We start from the raw sequence: 20,890 nt of genomic DNA on the forward strand, positions 1-20,890 counted from the left end.
AGTTTTAAGTATTTTTTAATGCTGACTCATAATCAAACAAATTTAAAAAAAAATGTCAAAAAAATTTTCGTGTGGACCACCCTTAACATTTAGGGGGATGAAAAATAGATGTTGTCCGATTCTCAGACCTACCCAATATGCACTCAAAACTTCATGAGAATCGGTCAAGCCGTTTCGGAGGAGTTCAAAGTTTAACACCATGACACGACTACAACACTCTAATATATATATATATATATATATATATTATATATTACGTATATATTATATTTCTCAGATAATTTTTGTACGGTTAAGTATTCAGATAGATAGGGCCTAGAGCTTTTGAAATTGTGAAAAATATGACTACCGGAAAACCAATAGCTGGCAAATATTTCTGTTAACGCAAAAATACTAGCACTTTTCTTTACATACCATGTGTATATATATTTTGTCACTTGTATGTGTATATAAATATATCTACATCAATGACAACTCAATGTTTGCTTATTTGTAGGTAAAACAGAATTGTCTTATCGTTAAACAAACAAACAAAAATCTTTTTATTTCGTAGGTAAATTGCATTACATTTGAAATATGTTTTTTTTCTTACAGCACGTTCGGAAGGCAGATTTCGGACAGCAGAAGTTTGTTTTTTCAAAACTGAATGATACTACAGTTTCTTATTTTCAAATTAATTTTACAAATAATTTCAATTACAATATATGCAAAGTGATGCAACAAAATATGACATAGCGAAGATATTTTAATCCAAATTTCTTAAGTCTACCATACTTACTTGAATTCGTTTAGACACCCTTATTGTACAGCAATATCCATTAATAAATATTTTGATCTTTGATGAATCAGGCAAGAAAACAATAACCTAATAGAATGCTTATTACTTTGCCATTATTTCCAGGTCGACATAAGAAACTTCCAAAAATGCACATATACTTAGAGCCTGTGTAGTTCTTGTTACATTATTATCTGGTGATGTGTTCATCACCTGTGACCTGTTGGTCAAAGTGACGTTATGCTTAAATTATCCCCACACTTCTCTGGCACACTAGAATCAAAATTTATACCTATGATGGCATTTCAATGTAGGAGACGTATTAGAACCACGAATGTAAGCTTCTACTCCAAATATCTTTAAAATAACTTCAAAAAAGAGACTTTAGTTCATTCTTTTTTAATATTTTTGTGGGAACTTCACGCATTCGTAGTTCACTTCACTTCGCTTCACGTGTTTGATAACCAATGAATTTTAAGTTATAAAAATGTTATCTTGACTTCCATTTACTTCTCAGTTCCTAATTGGAGCAATCATATAATTCAACAATAAATTAATGATAAAATCGAATTCCGTGGCCACGGCTATAAATACCGGACATCTTATAAATAAACAGTATGGTCGAGAAGTATTTATTATTTGCAGTCGCCTTATCATACGCTCTACGAGTAATAGAGTTTCTTTGTGAGAGTCTAGATAAAACGTTATCTATGCACTAGGTTTTGTAGAGTTCTTAGATATCATTTTGTATTGCGCAATTACTGGTGAGCTATTTTCTATAGTTTTATTAGTGCTTATACGATTCTAATTGCATTCATTGCTTTTAGCGAGAATCTTAGTAGGTCGAGGATATTAAAAACTATTTCTGAGTCCAAAACCTCAGAAATAGTTTTATACAGTTTTTTTGTAATTCAAAAATTTAAAAAAGAAATTGTGAACTAAATTGAATTTTGCAATACTAATACCGGCGAAGTTTTTTACTTTTTGCAGCTTTCATCTCATTATAGTTTTTAAGATGTGGAATATTTATAAATTACTAATGTTGTTATTGTTAAAACTAACTTCCAACGTCTCTTTCATTCTTTTATAAAGCTGTCTCGTCTCACAAGGGTTCAAAATATCGTTTTTGATGAAAAAAATTATGAGCAAAACTCCAGTTTCTTAAACAAATGCTTATGAAACTAGTTGAAAGTGTATTTGTCAATAAATATTTATCATCAAAGAGCTATGAAAATAGACATACTCAAGGCCAGTAAGCATAGAACATTCCAGATCAAAATTGGGTTGGATATAGACTACTAAATAATATATAATTTGTTTATTCGACCATCCAGGGTCAACACAGATAACATTGATTAAAATTTATAAATAAGTCAATAAATAAGTAAGTCGCAACAGTAATTACCACAATTGCAATATTATTAACAGCAAATTTAATCTTGTCTATTTATTCTATAATATGATCCATATTACAATTGTTAAAATTTTGACTGTGAAATTCAAATATTGACCTAGAATTGACAAAACGCCTGATAATTCGATAAAACGGACTAAGTTAATATGTAGTTTTAGTACTATATTCCATCTAATTAAAAATAAATCCGGAAAACTTAGAGAGCCGGTAAAAATCCGAATTAGAGTATAAAAGTCCGGATATGTCCGGTTTAATTCGGATGGTTGGTAACCTTAGCTTTAAGAAGAACAGAAAAGTCTTTTTATAAAGTTTATATCAGTTCTTTTATGATAATAAGGGACGAGACGAGTAGGACGTTCAGCTGGAGGTAAGTGATACGCCTTACCCATTTCAATGCATTGCCGTTCGTAATAAGCGGCACTGCCTTGCGCTAGTCACCTTGAGACTTAAAATGTTCAGTGTCATTTGCCCAGCAATCTCACTAGCTACGGAGCCCTTCAGACCGAAACACAGTAATGTTTTCACATTACTGCTTCACGGCAGAAACAGGCGCCGTTGTGGTACCCATATAACCGATTGGAAGAGTATCTCCATACAATATTACAATCATTAGGGTAAAATGTACTAGGTTAGAAGCCGCACTGTGATTGTTTGTAAGTCGAGTTGAGGCCAGCTGTATTCAACTCACTTAGTCTATTGTAAGCGTTTGTGGCAGAAACACGCATTTGAGTTCTGGGTTTTATTTCAATTATTCCTTCGTGTGTATTGAAAAACTATTTTAATAACTCTCAAAACACAAAGAGTCAAGGAGAGACCTTCTACCACTTAGTTTAACATATTTTTTTTAAATATTATACTTATATTTTGTAGATTTAGGTGATGACAACATTACGATTGGAAATTAAATAATATTTAAATTTCGAATGAATGATATTGAACTAGTTCCGCGCTATAATTTACTTTGAATTGCTTCTCTAGTCTATATATATAAAAATGATTGCTGTTCGTTAGTCTCGCTAAAACATGAAAACGGCTGGACCGATTTCGCAAATTTTGGTCTTGAATTATTTGTGGAAGTCCAGAGAAGGTTTAAAAGTTGAATAAATAGGATAATGCTGCTAAATTAAATAAAAACAACAAATTTGTTTTTCCTTTGATGTGTCCATACATAATTTCTATGTGAGAATTTATTGACGCACCGTGTGACAGTTCTGCTGTGAAACAATTTCATTACGACAGCAAAATGCATATTTTACGAAGTGATTTTTGATGTTATGATATATTATTGACAAATTCATATAAAAACATTATTTTATTTATTATATACAGAACAACGTCTGTCGGGACTTACTAAATATTACATCAATGTTTACAATCCACGTTTTACCCTCATGTAAATAATTTTCGAAAACGCCAACACATTTAAATATATATTTTTATTATTAAATATAGCGTGTGTGTACTTACGTGCGAACTTATTGCGTGCGTACGTATCTTATTTGGCGTAATAAAACAAAAATCATTGAAAAATCTTCCTCGTGCTATTTTAAAACTTGTACATAAATTGAAATTTATTTAATTCTCGTCCATTGGTTGAGATTCAGTTGACATATGAGTTACAAGAGGTAGCTGAAGTATGATACAAATAGTCTAGTTTTTTTTTTGTGGAATAGGAGAACAAACGAGCGTACGGGTCACCTGTTGTTAAGTGATCACCGCCGCCCACAATCTCTTGCAACACCAGAGGAATCACAGGAGCGTTGCCGGCCTTTAAGGAAGGTGTACGCGCTTTTGCTAGTTTAATTTTCGTAACGGTGTGCGCGCGCATCGTGAAAATTCACTCTGATAATTTTTTCCCTAACGCGCCAAACGAAATTTAACTTCCAAAATGTCTAATGCAATGTACAATATGAAAGCAATAAAAAAAACTTAGATTTAAAGAACAAAGAATAATGTAACAGAATGCAATGTTAAAAGAATGCAATCAGAACCAACATTAAGCGCAGTAAATGAAAGCGCTCTTTAATGGCGATATTTCTAAGCGCAATGCCGTAAAAAGATATATCTTTAATGCGCCCGCGCAACTCCGTTAGCGGCCTCTGGCGTGATTTAATCGAACCACAATCCTTTAATTGCACGTCTTATTGATTTTTAGATAATTGAATTATGTAAGTACAGTTGTTCAAGAGTAGGCACGGTCATTATATAAGCTTATTCAATAGAGAAAATAATTTAAAAAGGGTTTGTACTATAATTTACAACAGTATAGTTATACAAATTAAATTTGTAACTAATATTTATGAACGATGCGGGACTTGAACTCGCGACCTCCGGGTTCCCTCCGTACGCTCTTTCCAACTGAGGCAACCGTTCGAGTACGCATGGGTCGTACAATTTGGTATGTCTTGTTCAACTCTCAGTGGCTTGTGACTCCATCTACAGGATCTACTTTACAGTTGATAGCCTGCTCAACCCCAATAATTGCATATTACAAAATTGACTTGAGATGTCGCTCTTTTGAATCTAAGCAATTTATTATTTAAAAGGTAAATTTATTATTTTTGGATGTTGTGTGTAATATGAACTTATTAATTAAATAAATAAATAAAATAAACGCATCAAATATGTTAACTCTTAAATAACTGTAACGGCCTTAAAAACCGCAAGAGATATACTCGTACCCCCTTATTCATAATGGTCCGCTAACTTAAAACAGCCGCTAAGGAGTGTTTTTTCTCATTCTGACTTAGGTCAATGGAAGAAGACAGAGTGAGAATTAGCAATGATTTAAGTTAGCAGACTATTATGAATAAGGGGGATAAAATATAAGCATGTATAAGTGGTTATACTCATCCCAGAGCCAATGTACCGATTCGCTAAATTTAATTGACGAAGTCCCAGCGCTCCTATAAACTTCTAGGTCACAAAAAAGGGACAAAATTTCGTAGTTAGGATAGTTTCTCTAGATATTATAATTATTATTTTTGAATAAATTCGTAATTAAAAGCGCGAATTCAAAGAGACCCGTTATACTATACGTATATATAATACGTCTCATTTGAACACTCGTATTTTTCTAATCGCTTTTTCAATTAAACCATTTGTTCAGGCAGTGAGGTTTAAATTGCATTAAAAGATGTTCATAATAGTAATTATGACTACAGATTATATGGATGTTGCACAGCATGGATGATCAAAAGTCAAAACTGGCTTCCATGAAAGGGTAGATGATATAATTCCCTTGCATCTAGAGCCAGAAAAGTCTTACAGCACCCTGGCAAATTAAAATTTGTATTTTGGCTGGCCCTTCTAATTTAATTAATAATATAAAAAAAACGCCCAATAGAAGTGATAACTTAACTATTTAATATTAAAATTGTTTTACTTGAGAAAGGCTTATGTTATTACTTAAATTTTATTTATATTAAAATGTTAATGTACGGAAAGATAATTTATTAATAAAATCTTAAATAGATTATAAAATATTTTTTATTCTAAGTTACAATTCTTGAATATGTACCTACATTAGAATTTTGTGTATGTATATTCATTGTATCATTATTTAATCCTATAAAAGGAACAATCGGTTAGAGTGAGAGAGGAGAAGCCTGCCAACCGCTGCCGTATGAGTGAGAGAGAGACAAGCCAGACAGACTGGCACCGTAACGCGTTACGTTACGAATCAGTTTAACCACACATAAGAAGTTACCACTTCAACAATTAAACAAATATAAAGTTATTATAGACTCATCTAGCGCTATTGTAATTTTTTTTTCTTTACTTTACAGATACCTGATGTATATAAACATGGAAAAATTTACTGTACTATCTATTGGAGATGTTCGGACGCAGAAAATTAAAAAAAAGGAAACATAATTTTTCTACAGAATGATCGTAAGTATGTATATATGTTACAACCCTAAAAGCTGAACCAATTTGTATGAATTTAACCCATTTTTTTGCTAAAGAGGGTTAAAAGCACAATACAAGTAATAGGGCGCGTAACTCCACGATCTCCTTGATGGTAATACCTATGCCTGGGCGTGGCGCTCAATAGTTTTGTCTTCCCAAGATTGCTTAGCGGCTGTGTAAATCGTTGTGTATGTGTGCGTGCGTCGATTCGGGCGTCTAGTATTTTATGATAATAAGGGACGAGACGAGCAGGACGTTCAGCTGATGGTAATTGATACGCCCTGCCCACTACAATGAAGTGCCGCTCAGGATTCTCGAAAAACCCAAAAATTCTGAGCGGACCACAATTGCGCTCGTCACCTTGAGACATAAAATATTAAGTCTCATTTGCATAGTAATTTCACTAGCTACGGCGCCCTTCAGACCGAAACACAGTTATGTTTACACATTACTGCTTCACGGCAGAAATAGCCGGCATCCTGCGCAAAGGAGCCTTCTACTGGTATAGCGCCCTAGTATGAAGTTAAAGTATATAAATTCACCATTAAGAATTTTGTTTTAAAGAAATTTACATTAAATTATTCGACGATTCATATGGCCCAGTGGTTAGTGATCCTGACTACAGAGGCCCGGTGCGGGTTCAAATTCAGGTAGGTTCAAACGTTTGTATGATGCATATTAATATTGTTTCCGAGTTGGGTGTTTATTTATGTATGTTTGTTGTATTAAATATACCATTGTATATTGACGACCTGTATAGCCGAGTGATTAGCGATCCTACCTACTAAGCTAGAGGTCCCGGGTTCGAATCCCGGTAGGTGCAAGCATTTATATGATGAATATGGATGTTTGTTTCCGAGTCATGGATATTTATATGTATGTTTATATGAATTTATGTATGTTTAAGTAAGTATATTGTATTAAATATATCATTGTCTTGTAACCCATAACACAGGCTATATATGCTTAACTTGGGGCAAGATAATTTGTGTAAAAATTGTGTCAATATTATAATTATTGTCAATATTATTGTCTGGTAGTACCCATAGCACAGGTTTTGCCTAATTTGGGGCTAGAAAATATGAGTGGTGCTTGTCAATTATTACATGAACTTTTTATGCCTACTACTCGGTTAATTTGTTAGTAAGTCTTTTGTTGGTTGGTCATTGACGTATAATAAACAACTAGACTCACAATTATGCTCAAAAAATGCCTGAAGTAAAACTCTGCCTATGCGTCTATTTGGCAGAGTTTTCGTTTAAGTTCAGCGTTCACTGAAATTCTATCCCAATAACAGCATATCCATACTTAAAAAGATGGAGTGTCATATTTCAGGTAAGTGATCCCTTAAATAAACCAAATTGTGTAACTTACTTGACGTTTTAAATCATTTTGTTAAATAGTTATATTTTAATTGCTAAAACTAATGGACGTTGTAATTCTTTTAACAATATGATACCAGAAAATGTACCAAACAAATATGTTACGAAATTCAAAAGAATATATAAAAACGTTTGTAACTAGGTACGACTATGATACTAAAAATTGAGGATTGAGCGACCGAGCTTAGGAAACTAACGACTATTAAAATCACTTTAATTTTTCTTACATCAAAAATTAATATATACTGAAATTTTAAGTGATATTAAAACGCAGCCATATAGAAGCACAGTTCTAGTCAAAATCTGGAAGCATGTCGAATGATTTGTACATAAAAAAAAGATTTCTTTTAGAAAAAAAATTTAATATTTTTTTTTATATTTACCACCACTTCGGAAAAGGTTTAGCATTAATAAGAAGAAGTGGCAAGAAACTGATTGCCACTCTTTTAAATTACTTACAGCTTAATGCTTTACAAATCATTTAAATAACAATATACGTAAAATAACGCAATAAAAATACTCAAATGTAAAATACTCAATTCTTTACACAAGTAAGTAAAATAGTTAATATAAATTAATACGTAAAAACAAGAGTTATTGATAAATCATCTAAAAATGAAGCCACTAATATATTTATGCTAATATTAAATATATAGTTGCTATTTGCAATGAAAATATGAATATTTATATGAATTGGTATAATTAAACTGGTATAAATTAATATTTTTTAATTATACTAAACCTTGTTAATACTTATAATTACTACTGTCTTCATTCTAGATAGATATAATATATAGTTCTATTTGATTTAGATTATAATTATTTTGACAAATTATTGTTATTTTAAAACAGTTCTACAATTAATAATTTATCGTTAAGTAATACTCAATATAGGGTGCATTACTTGTGCATAGTAGGAGACCACCTATCATAAAGTTAACCTTATGCCCATCCGTTGTAACGCACAAAAATTATCTTCAGACGTATTTTAAGGTAGATGACATGTGGAAATTGGTCATCAAATTTAATATAAGAGTATTATTCAATATTCTTCCGATTAAGTTTATTAATTTCGAGCTGAAACTGTAGCCCAAAATTTGAGTTCAGTTACGATTTGTAGGCCAAGACTTTTGAAACAGATAATCGAGTATTTAACGGTAAGTACTTTGTATTAAAGGACTTTTTTTTGTATCGTAGATTAATGCAATATGTGAACTTTAATACACATTGAGAGTAAATAACATGTCGGACTAACGCGTCTTTGAAATTTCACCGTAGCATAAAAATTTATATACATACAGATTGTGTGTCTTCCCAATGCCCAACGTTGATTTCATGGACGAGGTCATTACCTTAACATTAGATAAAATAATATAGGACATTAGATAAAAAAACAAAAAAAAAAAGCGGTAATTTATTCTGACTAGTCTGAGACTAAGACCCTTAAGTTGTTCTCAGAGCAACTATTCATTTAAGAAACATAATCACAAAATAAATGCCATTAAATCTTTGTGTTACAGAGTCTAGCCGTAAAACACCCGACGCCACGAACGCCATAAAATAAAATGCAGGCATTAGAAAATCAAAGCGATAGCGAGGAAAAATAAATCAGTACCCACACGACCTAAGCCAGCGGAGAAAAGGACTAAAAAAGTAGCTAGGAGCAAGAAAAAGTCGCGAACAGCGCGAATAAAACCGAGGCGAACGACCTGCGAATAATAAAACGAAATAAAGCGCGCGCGCACATGTGCGTCCGCCATTTTTTTCTCTCCATCCCGCTTCCGCGCCGAAAACGTCCCATCTGTGTCACGCGTGCGAGCGAGATAGAAGAAAAGAAAGTAATAGTTCCGTACAACGCCGCCTGGCATGCTGCCGTGCTTTAAAATTTTCTTCCTGTTTTGACTTTATGCGTTTCCATTTTTGTACGGTGTACCCCATTATGTCTAGAGATAGCTTATGATCCAGGCTGGTGCTTTGCATAGAACTGTATTCATAATAATTTATTTTAAGACTGTCTGTAATAAAGTGTACCATAATTATTGCTTGTATATTTTATTGGAACAAGGAAACTTTAATTATGGATATAACAGCATTGAAAAGGTACCACATTATTAAATTGAAAATTTCTCACTATAACAGAATTTTGGATTGTTTTGTAAGTTGGCGATGATTTTGTAATTACAGTTTTTGGGTAGATTTAGTAAATCAATTCCAAATATGTATAAATCCGTATGTACATTCTACTAGTTCTATATTTTCCGAATATTCGATAAATTCTATGAACTTCTATATAAGATAAGTAAAGTCAATAATTAAAAAAAACGACACTGTATCACTTTTAGGTATCTACTTTAAGTCCCCTTTTCATAACAAATGTAATGTAATTATAGTAATGAATATTTATTCAAAAAGAATATTTCTTATTAGATAATTTGAAAAACCTATTAATAATAATTGAATTAATATTTATAAAGATTCATTTTTTCATAATTTTTTATCGCTTATTTTGACTCAATGAATAAAAAAAATAATCGAAATGAATAATTAACTACTAGAAATATTTTATTACGTCTATTTTTAATAACAAGGTTTTTGCAAAGGAAATTGGTTCTAAATGTATACGTAATAAAGGATATTTTCAATTCCAATTATATAATGAGGTATTTCAAAGCTTGATTTAATGCCTGCATCATTTTTAATCGACGGCATTTTCTCGGCATGTTTATCGTTCCTATGTTAAGGGAAAGACTTACACGTAATAATTTCGGATATTGTATATTTTAAAATCAAATATAAGGAAAGTCTAATTTTTACATCGGTGATAGAGTATTAAAGGGGAAGGGTATACATTTACTCTCATACAGACGCTTAGGTACTTAGTATTTTTTTTTATAACGCGAGTGTTACACATTTAAATTTTCAGTCCCCCTGAAAACGTGATCTGGAAAGGTCTCGAAACGTCGAGCTAACTGAAATAATAATAAAAATGTAACTTTTACGCAAAATGTAATGTAAAAACACCGTTACAATTACACCCGTTTAAATCCTTTAAAGTGTGTTTGTAGTAGTGTGTAGTGTTTTATTTTAATTCTTAGGTACATCTCAAATGTTCTGTAACTACATCAAAAAAAAATTCTTTCGAATACGAATCGGACCTTTGTACTTTTGGATTCTATAATCTTTGTGTTAGTTTAAACTCAGCTCTCTAAATAAATCAAATCAAATCAAATCAAAATCAGTTTATTCAAGTAGGTCACGAAAATGACACTTATGAATGTCAAAAAAAATAAAATATTTTTCTTATTGAATCTACCGCTACTTCGTAAGGGGTTGAGCTAATGAGAAGAAGTAGCAAGAAACTCATTGCCACTCTTTTATATCAAGATTTACAGATCATTTCAATTATAATATAATATGTAAAATGTAAAATGATGCAACAAACACACTCAAACGTCAAATAGTCAATGTCTTACACGAGTAAGTCATAAAAAATTAATGTAAATTAATACAAAAGTTATTGAGAACAGTAGCTGCATCATCCACATACACCGTAAATCAATAAAGGTATTCTACTGAATACATCTCAACTATAATCTTAGTGCAATTTTTTTCCAAGGGGTTATGTATTATAAAATTTGCCCTGATATCTTAAGGGTAACATAGACTGCCACAAATTTATAATGAATATATTCTGTAGTACACACATTACTTTTTCTGCATAAAATACTTTTACCCTCTTATTCAAAATGGTCCGCTAACTTTAAACAGCTGCTTAAGAGTGTTTTTTTTCATTCTGACTTAGGTCAATAGAAGAAGACAGAATGAGAATTAGCAATGCTTTAAGTTAGCAGACTATTATGAATAAGGGGGTAGTGTGCACAAACTTGTATTTGTCCTAATTTTCATTTATATAGGTTACTTATAAAAATGTTTAATTTAAACATTTATCCAATCATATCAAAGCAAAAACTGTACACTGAAACATTTTTAAAGAATACTTGATGTATGTACAAACAATACCGAATCCAAAAAAGTAATTTGTACAATTTTTGTTCTTTTTCCGATTGTTTGAATCTTCATCCGGGCTAATACTACTGATTAAATTCAAAATCTGCATGAATATTATCAAGAAGTTGGGAAAGCAAAGAGGCTACATATTGTCGCCCTATCTGGTTACTTAAAATACTATAATAGATAAGCGAATGACTATTCCCATACTTATTTAGGCAAAAAATAACAAATTAAAACTTATATCATAAATGACACAACCGTAACAAAAATATGAAGCTAAAAATGAAATAAGCTTTTGTATTATGCAAGAGAAAAAGCTTGGCTAACTTGACTCAGAAATAAAACCATAAAATGGTCATCAATTAACTTTAGGACGATATCCCCCTTAAATAAGTAAAGTAACATAACATCTTGAGTGGTATAATGTTGATAGCTGGGCATTAAATTGGTGCAAATTTTTATGATGTCACTTCATTAAGTTCTTCCTTATTGCTCTCGTAGTAAATGATGAGTTATACTTGCATCACACAATATATATAACATTTTATTATTGGAACGAATTTCCTTACGGCAGGCTTGGAGGAGATAGGGATTTTGCTGCGGGACCGAACTGAAAAAAATGTGATAGTAAAACTGTAAGAAAAAGTCCATGGAATAAAACCGTTAAACGAGACGTGCGCAGGCGCGACAGCCGTATACACAAGCGAGTAGTTTAAGGTCCATTTTTTTATAACATGTAAAAGTATGTTTTTGATTTTAGAGTTTTATATTTCAAGACGCTTCTAACTCTGATACGGAAATTAATTCATCAATTATTTGAATTAAATCTTTGTTGTTATCTAATAAATCTCCCGGTATATTATCCAACCATAACAGAACGTGAGCGTGAGGACTTCCACGATGTTGAAATTCGATTCGTTTAAAGTAATTATTTATTTTTTTACAAATTGTGTCGATTCTACATTAGCCGAAGGAACTTCGTTCCCACCTGGTGTCCTACGACACGACATCTTTCATTTTTTTTAATTATTTTAGGGTATTTACGAAATCTATAATATCGAAATCTAAATCCTTGATAGTTGCGCGAGTTCAATACATTCTAAAATGCCCATCATGCCGAAAGAAGTTTACGCTTAGAAAATAGCAAAGGTTCTGTTGAATTACTACTATTACCAGTGGGAGGCTCCTTTGCACAGGGTGCCGGCTAGAGTATGGGTAGGTACCACAACAGTGCAAAAAGGTGCAAACGGGTAAAATAATAGGTATATACTGAAGATAAAGAGAAAACAAAGAGAGAAATTTGGAATAACTTTACTTCTCGTGTATCAATACCACAGATTAAGCATTGTAAATATTTTAACTATTGTTTTGTTATAAATATCAAATTACCTCAACATAATATAACACTGATATTAATCCTAGTATTAATAATTGATTTGGCATTAAAGCGAACTATTTCAAGAGACAAACAAAAACCCACATTAATATGGAAAATCCGCGGCATTAAGTGTCGTAATAGAAAAATAGTAAAAACGTAATAACAGACGTGTTAGAGGTTTTTTGTTACACTGTAATATGATAGAGAAAAAACAGGAAAAGTGAGTTTCGTTGCCTGTTGCGCTTACTGTATTATGTTATGTCTTTTATTTTATAGCAACGGAAAATATTATATTACCATCTTATAACTTGCAGCGAGTTTAGCTATTTGATTAATTTTTTTCGTAGTGATAATTTTCAGCTGTTTTAGACCAATGGAACAATATTTTTCTTCGTTTTTTTAATAATTTTATGATGTCTTTTATAACATTACTAGCTAACCCGGCAAACGTTGTTTTGCCTTATAAAGTATAATTCACGCGATAGTTTTATAAGTAATAAAATATTGCCTATATTATAGCCTGTACATCATTTTGTTCTATTGTCAATAGTTTTTGCAGCGCACGCAAAAATAGGTTTTCGATTTTACACCTTATGTTACAAAATAGCAATTTTAATACAGATCCCTTATTTTGAAAAAAAACATAGCCTATAGCCTTCCTCGATAAATGGACTACCCAACACTGAAAGAATCATTCAAATCGGACCAGTAGTACCAGAGATTAGCGCGTTCAAACAAACAAACAAACACTGCAGCTTTATAATATTAGTATAGATAAATTGTATATATGTGTGACTTAAATAATAATTTGGTGGAAATATTGCATTCACAGAACTGTAATTAATATAAATCACTCATAATTTACTAATTTAAACAATATTCTTCTAGATTTCTTCTTGCTAATAATTTTTGTCACACAAAGCATGCTGTGATTACCTTTAATTGTAGGAAAAGTTAGATTTTATAATTAATGCAAAGTAGTTATTAACACTGTGACTACTGTTTCTTATGTTGGTGTTCCATAAAAAAACAGAATATGGTCACTTGGGCATATTAATAAAAGAAAAATTATTACATCTAGAATTACATAATGATACTAGCTGACCCAGCAAACGTTGTATTGCCGATATTAAAATCGCGATACAAAAGTAACTGTTGATCGTAGATGGTTGAAAATTTGATGTTGTATGTATTTTTTAATGCAGACTCATAATCAAATTTAAAAAAAAATCAAAAAAATTAATCAAAAAATTCGTGTGGACCACCCTTAACATTTAGGGGGATGAAAAATATATGTTGTCCGATTCTCAGACCTACCCAATATGCACTCAAAATTTCATGAGAATCGGTCAAGCCGTTTCGGAGGAGTTCAAAGTTTAACACCATGGCACGAGAATTTTATATATTAGAAGTACGCATAGAGCTCTTTTACAATAGGAGACTTAACATCTTATGTCTAAAAGTAATAAGTGCAATTATTGTAATGCTACTCATAATTTTGGGTTCAACCTAATTGTTGGTTGTAATGGCCTATCCATTACTACGTATTACTCAGGTACCAACAGACAACAGACGTTTAGCTCAACAAAGTCACTTTTAGTTTTAAAAAAATTACATGTTTTTCTATATTAGAAAATACATAATAACTAGTGAGTGTCACAAAAGGAAAGTGTAAACCATTATCCAATGATATCTGCAATACCAGACATAGAAAAGGTGGGATTTCCATGAGATGATGCACTTCCTATGAACCTTATTATATTCCCAAAATATAACAAAAACAATCCCATCTAGTAATTGGATGACTCAACTACAGCTAGGGAGAAAGAGAAAACCTTTGAGAAGACAAAACTCTAAAATATGAATGATTAAAATAAAGGTTATATATATAGGCAGAAATAGGTGCCGTTGTGGTACCCATAATCTAGCCAGCATCCTGTGCAAAGGGTCCCACTGGTAATACTAAAACTAGAATCCATAAGCTTGCTTTCCTGCTCAATGGTAGGGCTTCATTCGCTTTTGTATAAAAAGGTTATAATCGTAATTAATTAGTAGATCATTTGATCAAAGGGCTATTATTAATTACTTAACTTGGACACCAAAGCCTTAAAGATCAGAGAGATCACACGCCTATATTATATACATTTATATTTTAAGATAAGGATAGCCTAAATACCTCAAAATCCTTAACAACTGAACAACGCTTTTAAAACGAATTCTCATGTTAGTTTCGTAAAACTGCCTCGTAATAGAACCTCAATCGAATCACGAGGAAATTTCGATTTTATTGCAGTGTGATTGGGTATAAATTTGATTGTGAAAGTTGTATAGATGCCCCCACTCCCCCCTACATAGCGAGGAGTGAGTCAACATGCGTGGGCGCAGTTTTGCAACCGAAATTCTACTAGTTCTAGACAATGGCATTATTAGGTACTCGACGCCATTTTGTTTTAAATTAACTGTTGACGGGTATAACTTTTTCATGATATAAAATCCACTCCATCCACCAACAAAGAAAATAAAACTTTTGACATTGATAAGTGTCATTTCCTTGATCTACATGAATAAAGTGATTTTGATTTGATTTGATTTGATTTGACAACATTTTCTTTAGTAATTGTTTTGATCTTTTATAAAAATTCTTAGACGAGTAAGCAATTTTGTTGAATATTTAAAACCTACAGAATATAATGTTCATTTGATATTGTGTGTTACCATATCTAAGTAAAGCAATTAAAGGCATTTCTTTTCAAAATTTATACTTTAAAGATCTTTTTGATGTCACAGCTTGGGAAACAGATGGCGCTCTGAGAGAGAAAAAATGGCGCAAGAAACTCAACAGCATTATTTATTGCGCTCTTTTTAATGAAATATACAACATTGTATTATCATTATTATTGCTGTAAAATAATTATAATCTAGTTCCAGGCTCTCCGTCATGTAGATATTCAGCTAAATTATTATTGAAATACTACTTCCCTTAGTGATTATCATTATATTAACTCTACTTTGGGGTTTTGTATTAATCTTTTTATTTAAATTATAAAACGTACACACGATAACAAAACCCGGAAATTTTTAAGCCTAGACTTATTTAGCTCGAGGCGGATGTCCATGCGCAAACTATTGAGCTTTGAAGCTGTAAGCCTCTTACGTCGTTGGAACTATTTTTGCCTGCATGTGCCTTAAGTACGTCCTCTGGTTTTTCTTCTCATCTTGGAGATGCAGGGGCGTGCTTATTATATAGGCAATTAGGCAGTGCCTACCCCGTTATAAACATATATAAATATGGTGTTAAAGTTAATTTAGTTTAATTTGTTTCCGTTATTTATAACCAAACTTCTATATTCTATTCTATAACCTCTCATAAATTCAGGCTCCAATACGACTAGTTAGATCTACAGTGCCTACCTTGCTAGAAAACCAATGCACGAAACATTTAAATCGAAAGAACTCATGGAGATTTAAGTTTTAACTTGCATAATTGGAAGTTTACTACTACGAATCTCAACCTGTTGTTTTACTCTAGTTTTTTTATGGAAAAGGAGGACAGACGAGCGGGTCACCCGGTATTCAGTGATCACCATCGCCCATATTCTCTTGCAACAATAGAGGAATCACAGCTGCGTTAACGGCCCTAAGGAAGGTGTACGCGTTTTTTTTAAGGTACCCATGTCGTATCGTCCCGGAAATACCGCACAAGGTAGTTCATTCCACAGCTTTGTTTCAAGACTTTTTTTTCTTTTTTTCAAGTTTCTGTGCTCAAATAACTTTCTTCTACGTTTAACATGACATGGGAACCTTGATAGGCTGGTAATGCTTCTATTATTCCTCTGGTATGGCATGAGCGGTGGTAATCACTCACCATCAGGTATTGTTTTCTTCCTATTCCATTGGAAAGTATACCCTTGGAATATTCCATTCAAAAGTGAAGTTTAAGTAGGGTATGTATTCAAGAATGATATATTAGGGTCTTCATTGTTCTTCCGTAAGAGTCTGGAGGCATAGATAATCTTTTATTATGAAGAGACTAAATCTATGAAGGTTGATATATTCCTACCTTCAAGCAAGTAGCTTAGCTTTCAGTTACAGATTTCAAGATCCCTTATGTCTTTGGAGTAGGGTTTCACCATCATGATAGAAAGGCCAGTGAGGGAGGCTCCTTTGCACAGGATGCCGGCTAGGTTATGGGTACCACAACGGCGCCTATTTCTGCCGTGAAGCAGTAATGTGTAAACATTACTGTGTTTCGGTCTGAAGGGCGCCGTAGCTAGTGAAATTACTGGGCAAATGAGACTTAACATCTTATGTCTCAAGGTGACGAGCGCAATTGTTGTGCCGCTCAGAATTTTTGGGTTTTTCAAGAATACTAAGTGGCACTACATTGTAATGGGCAGGGCGTATCAATTTCCATCAGCTGTATGTCATGCTCTTCTCGTCCCTTTTTTCATAAAAAAAATGTAGCAGGTTGCTAGCGTTTTTTTTTGCGTTCTTTTTTTTATGAAAATAAATGATGAGACAAGCAGGACGTGCAGCTGATGGTAATTGATACGCCACGCCCATTACAATGTAGTGCCACTTAGTATTCTTGAAAAACCCAAAAATTCTGAGCGGTCCTACAATTGCGCTTCTCACCTTGAGACATAAGATGTTGTCTCATTTGTCCAGTAATTTTACTAGCTACGGTGCCCTTCAGATCGAAACACAGTAATGTTTACACATTACTGCTTCACGGCAGAAATAGGCGCCGTTGTGGTATAACCTATAATCTAGCCGGCATCCTGTGTAAAAGAGCCTCCCACTGGTTCTTTACAAATATTGTTAATTTTGACTTATAACAAAATACTGTAGCCTTTCTTATATTATGTCTAGCACTGATTTCATAAGACTAGTTTTAACGGTTAATATAAGTTAAGAGGTAAAGACTTACGGTTCCAAGATTACCTAACCATTAGACTGGTATTTGAAGTATATAGATATTTTAATAAAGTAATTAATTATCTGAAATCGTAGAGAGTAAAGCGTAATGCATACAAGTGCCGGATTTTATCGGGTGTGTGTTTATTTGAGCTGCCTGAAAGAAGGCAATCTGGTGAACGTTAGGATCCGTGCATAATACTGTTATATACAAAATACCTTGTGACGTAAGAGAATAATAGATTAGGATGTGTCCGTAAAACTGTATTACAGCATACTGTATAAAATATGTGAGGTGATTTTGGCGATTTTTGACCTTCCCTTTTCCCTTAGTAAATAAAATTTTTTAGTCCTTATGACCCTATTTAAAATTACTAACAATTTTCTTCTCATAAATGTGTTCGACTAGATATTTTATGATTTAAAAAGAAACAGTGAATTATCAGTTTTCTTATGTGGCAATTATTTTCGAACACTTGTATTCGAAATTGAGCGCTTGAATATAAAAAACTGCCCCTAAGTGAATCCGTAGAAATTTCTTTCTTCGGAGCTCAAGGGAGAAATAAATAAATTCGTTTTTAAAAGTTTGCGTGTATTGTTGTATGTAAATACTCGATTTGCATATATTTGGTTTAATTTCACCTCGATTTTAATAACACCTTGATTTTAATAATCACTGAAAACTTCCATAGGGCTAAACCCTCTTCTAAATAATCCACAGCGAAGCTTCATTTTAAAACAATAACTGACAAGCTGGGCGATTTTCTATTCATTGCTGAGTTGTACAGAAAATACCATGTAACACGGGCTCACAAATCTGTTTTTATACATTGAAAAATTTATAAAAATTATACATTTATAATACTAAAGAATTTTTCACGCCTCCCAAATACTTATTTTGGATCTTTAAGGGAATTTGTACAAATTCAAATTCAATCTTCAAAATAATATATGAAATCACTTAAAATCTCGAGGTTTTATTGTATAAAAGTAAGATAAAGGATTATTAATCAGAGAAAAATCTAATGAACATAATATTATAAATGTATTGTTGAATTTAATTATTTCCAGAAAATTCTTATACATTCTGACGCATAGGTAATAGAAGGCGTTTCTGTATCTATGACACTATCATTCAGCGCAACAAGAAAATATTCATACCATTTATAACACAAGTACCTACTCAAAGATGAGGAATAACTGTTTCTATACGAACTATCAATCATATTGTAGTCGATTCATCAAGTTTCATTGTATATGGAATGATAGAGATATTGTGAAATTCGCAACTTTGAGTATAGGTAACAAATTATGTATAAAATTTGTGAATATAACACCCATATTGTAAAAAAACAATGTCGAAAAAACTACAAAATAAATGAATTATATTTTCAAATATAATTTTAAAATGAAAAAATATGAGCATAAATTTGAATTTAGAATTCCTAAGCGTTTGCTATAGTCAGATATGCCTTTTAGAGATTGAAGTTCGACAAACCGATAATTTAAGAATTTTGACAACTTTTATAAGTATCCAAATGTTTTGAGTTTCCTTTAGTGTTAATTCCGCCGCACTCTACACGAGGCATCGTCAGGACATGTTGACTCGCCAAAATCTGGCACGAGACATTTATAAGGTTATTTATTATTCAATGTATGTACAATAATTAAAAATTTTCGTTTTTTTTATTCGTGTGGAAGTGGTTATAGCTATTTCTATAAATAAGCTATGTCCATCATCTAAAAAAAAAAGTAACAAGATGGTCTGTCACAATCACAACCATTAATATTAAAATAATTTAACAAAATGATATTATTTTTGTTTGGGAGTGCATTTCCGTACAGTGCTAGTTCAAAATTGTGATCTTCTATTCAATAATAATTCTGTCCAATTATTCACAGATAATTTTAGCCTTCAGCTTACATCATAACAATGTATCTTGTTATCTCTTCCTACAGCGATTGAGTTGATACTAAATAAATATAATTTATAATCAAATGAGTTAAGAAATAAGCAACAATGTATACACGGCCTTATAATTCTATTTCTGATGTTTAGATCAAGTAATGCTCTCGATGCAATTTTATGCACAAATTCACTGGCCGATGCCGATTCGAACGCAAAGCCGGATGGTGCGCCATTTTTATATTTAAATTTAGAAACCGAATCGCAGGAAACTGTTCTATTTTTGAATTTTATTCGTTGGTCTAGGCGTGGTTTGGCCACTCCTAAACGCTGTGAACGAATTAAAAACCGTTGTTTTGTTTGATCTATGATTAGGTGGGCCGCCATTTTTTGTAAGATCTTCTAATGCCGTTATAAAGATGGATACGACTTTAGATTACTTTTGCCTTATTTTGCAATAAGAGACATTGGTATTCATAATAAGTACGAATTATAATATTTTATAATAATATTGAAATAACGTAATTTTTTTGTTATCTGCAACGTTTAATTTACAATATGGATGTTATTTTTAATAAAATTATATTGTTACATTATATAAATAAAATATATAAAAAGTACTTGTAGTAATTTTGATACTACGCACACCAGTTCTTGAAGATTATCATAAGAATTGATATTTTAGCAAAAATTAATGCTTTTAAATAAAAGTATAATGAAACAGTAGGTAATATAAATAGCTTTTATTTATTTATAACTGGCCCGACAGACATTGTTCTGTATATTATAATAAATAAAATAATGTTTTATATGAATTTGTCAATAATATATCATAATATCAAAAATTACTTCGTAAAATATGCACCCTGCTGTCGTAATGAATTGTTTCACAGCAGAACTGTCAAACCGTGCGTCAATAAATTCTCTCATAGAAATTATGTATGGACACATGAAAGGAAAAACAAATTCGTTGTTTTTATTTAATTTAGCAGCATTTTCCTATTTATTCACCTATTAAACCTTCTCTGGACTTCCACAAATAATTCAAGGCCAAAATTAGCCAAATCGGCCCAACCGTTCTCGAGTTTTAGCGAGACTAACGAACAGCAATTCATTTTTATATATATTGATTTGTTCAAACAATTAAGTGAATCTTTGATTTTAAGGTATATCATAAAATCAAGTATAGTAGAAA

The 20,890-nt window shown here is 32.0% G+C and overlaps 1 protein-coding gene and 1 long non-coding RNA gene across 3 annotated transcripts in view; one reads left to right on the forward strand and one right to left on the reverse strand.

Annotated features, from left to right (window-relative positions):
- Positions 1-20,890, reverse strand: part of LOC126970141 (zinc finger protein 135-like) — a 147,744-nt gene that overhangs the window by 102,529 nt on the left and 24,325 nt on the right. The window lies entirely within an intron of this gene.
- Positions 1,401-9,525, forward strand: LOC126970215 (uncharacterized). Its single transcript, XR_007730566.1, has 3 exons — positions 1,401-1,539; positions 5,978-6,083; positions 9,004-9,525. It is a non-coding gene; the product is annotated as an uncharacterized LOC126970215 (long non-coding RNA).

The sequence above is a fragment of the Leptidea sinapis genome, chromosome 20 (genome assembly GCF_905404315.1).
Source record: "Leptidea sinapis chromosome 20, ilLepSina1.1, whole genome shotgun sequence".
Lineage (NCBI taxonomy): Eukaryota > Metazoa > Arthropoda > Insecta > Lepidoptera > Pieridae > Leptidea > Leptidea sinapis.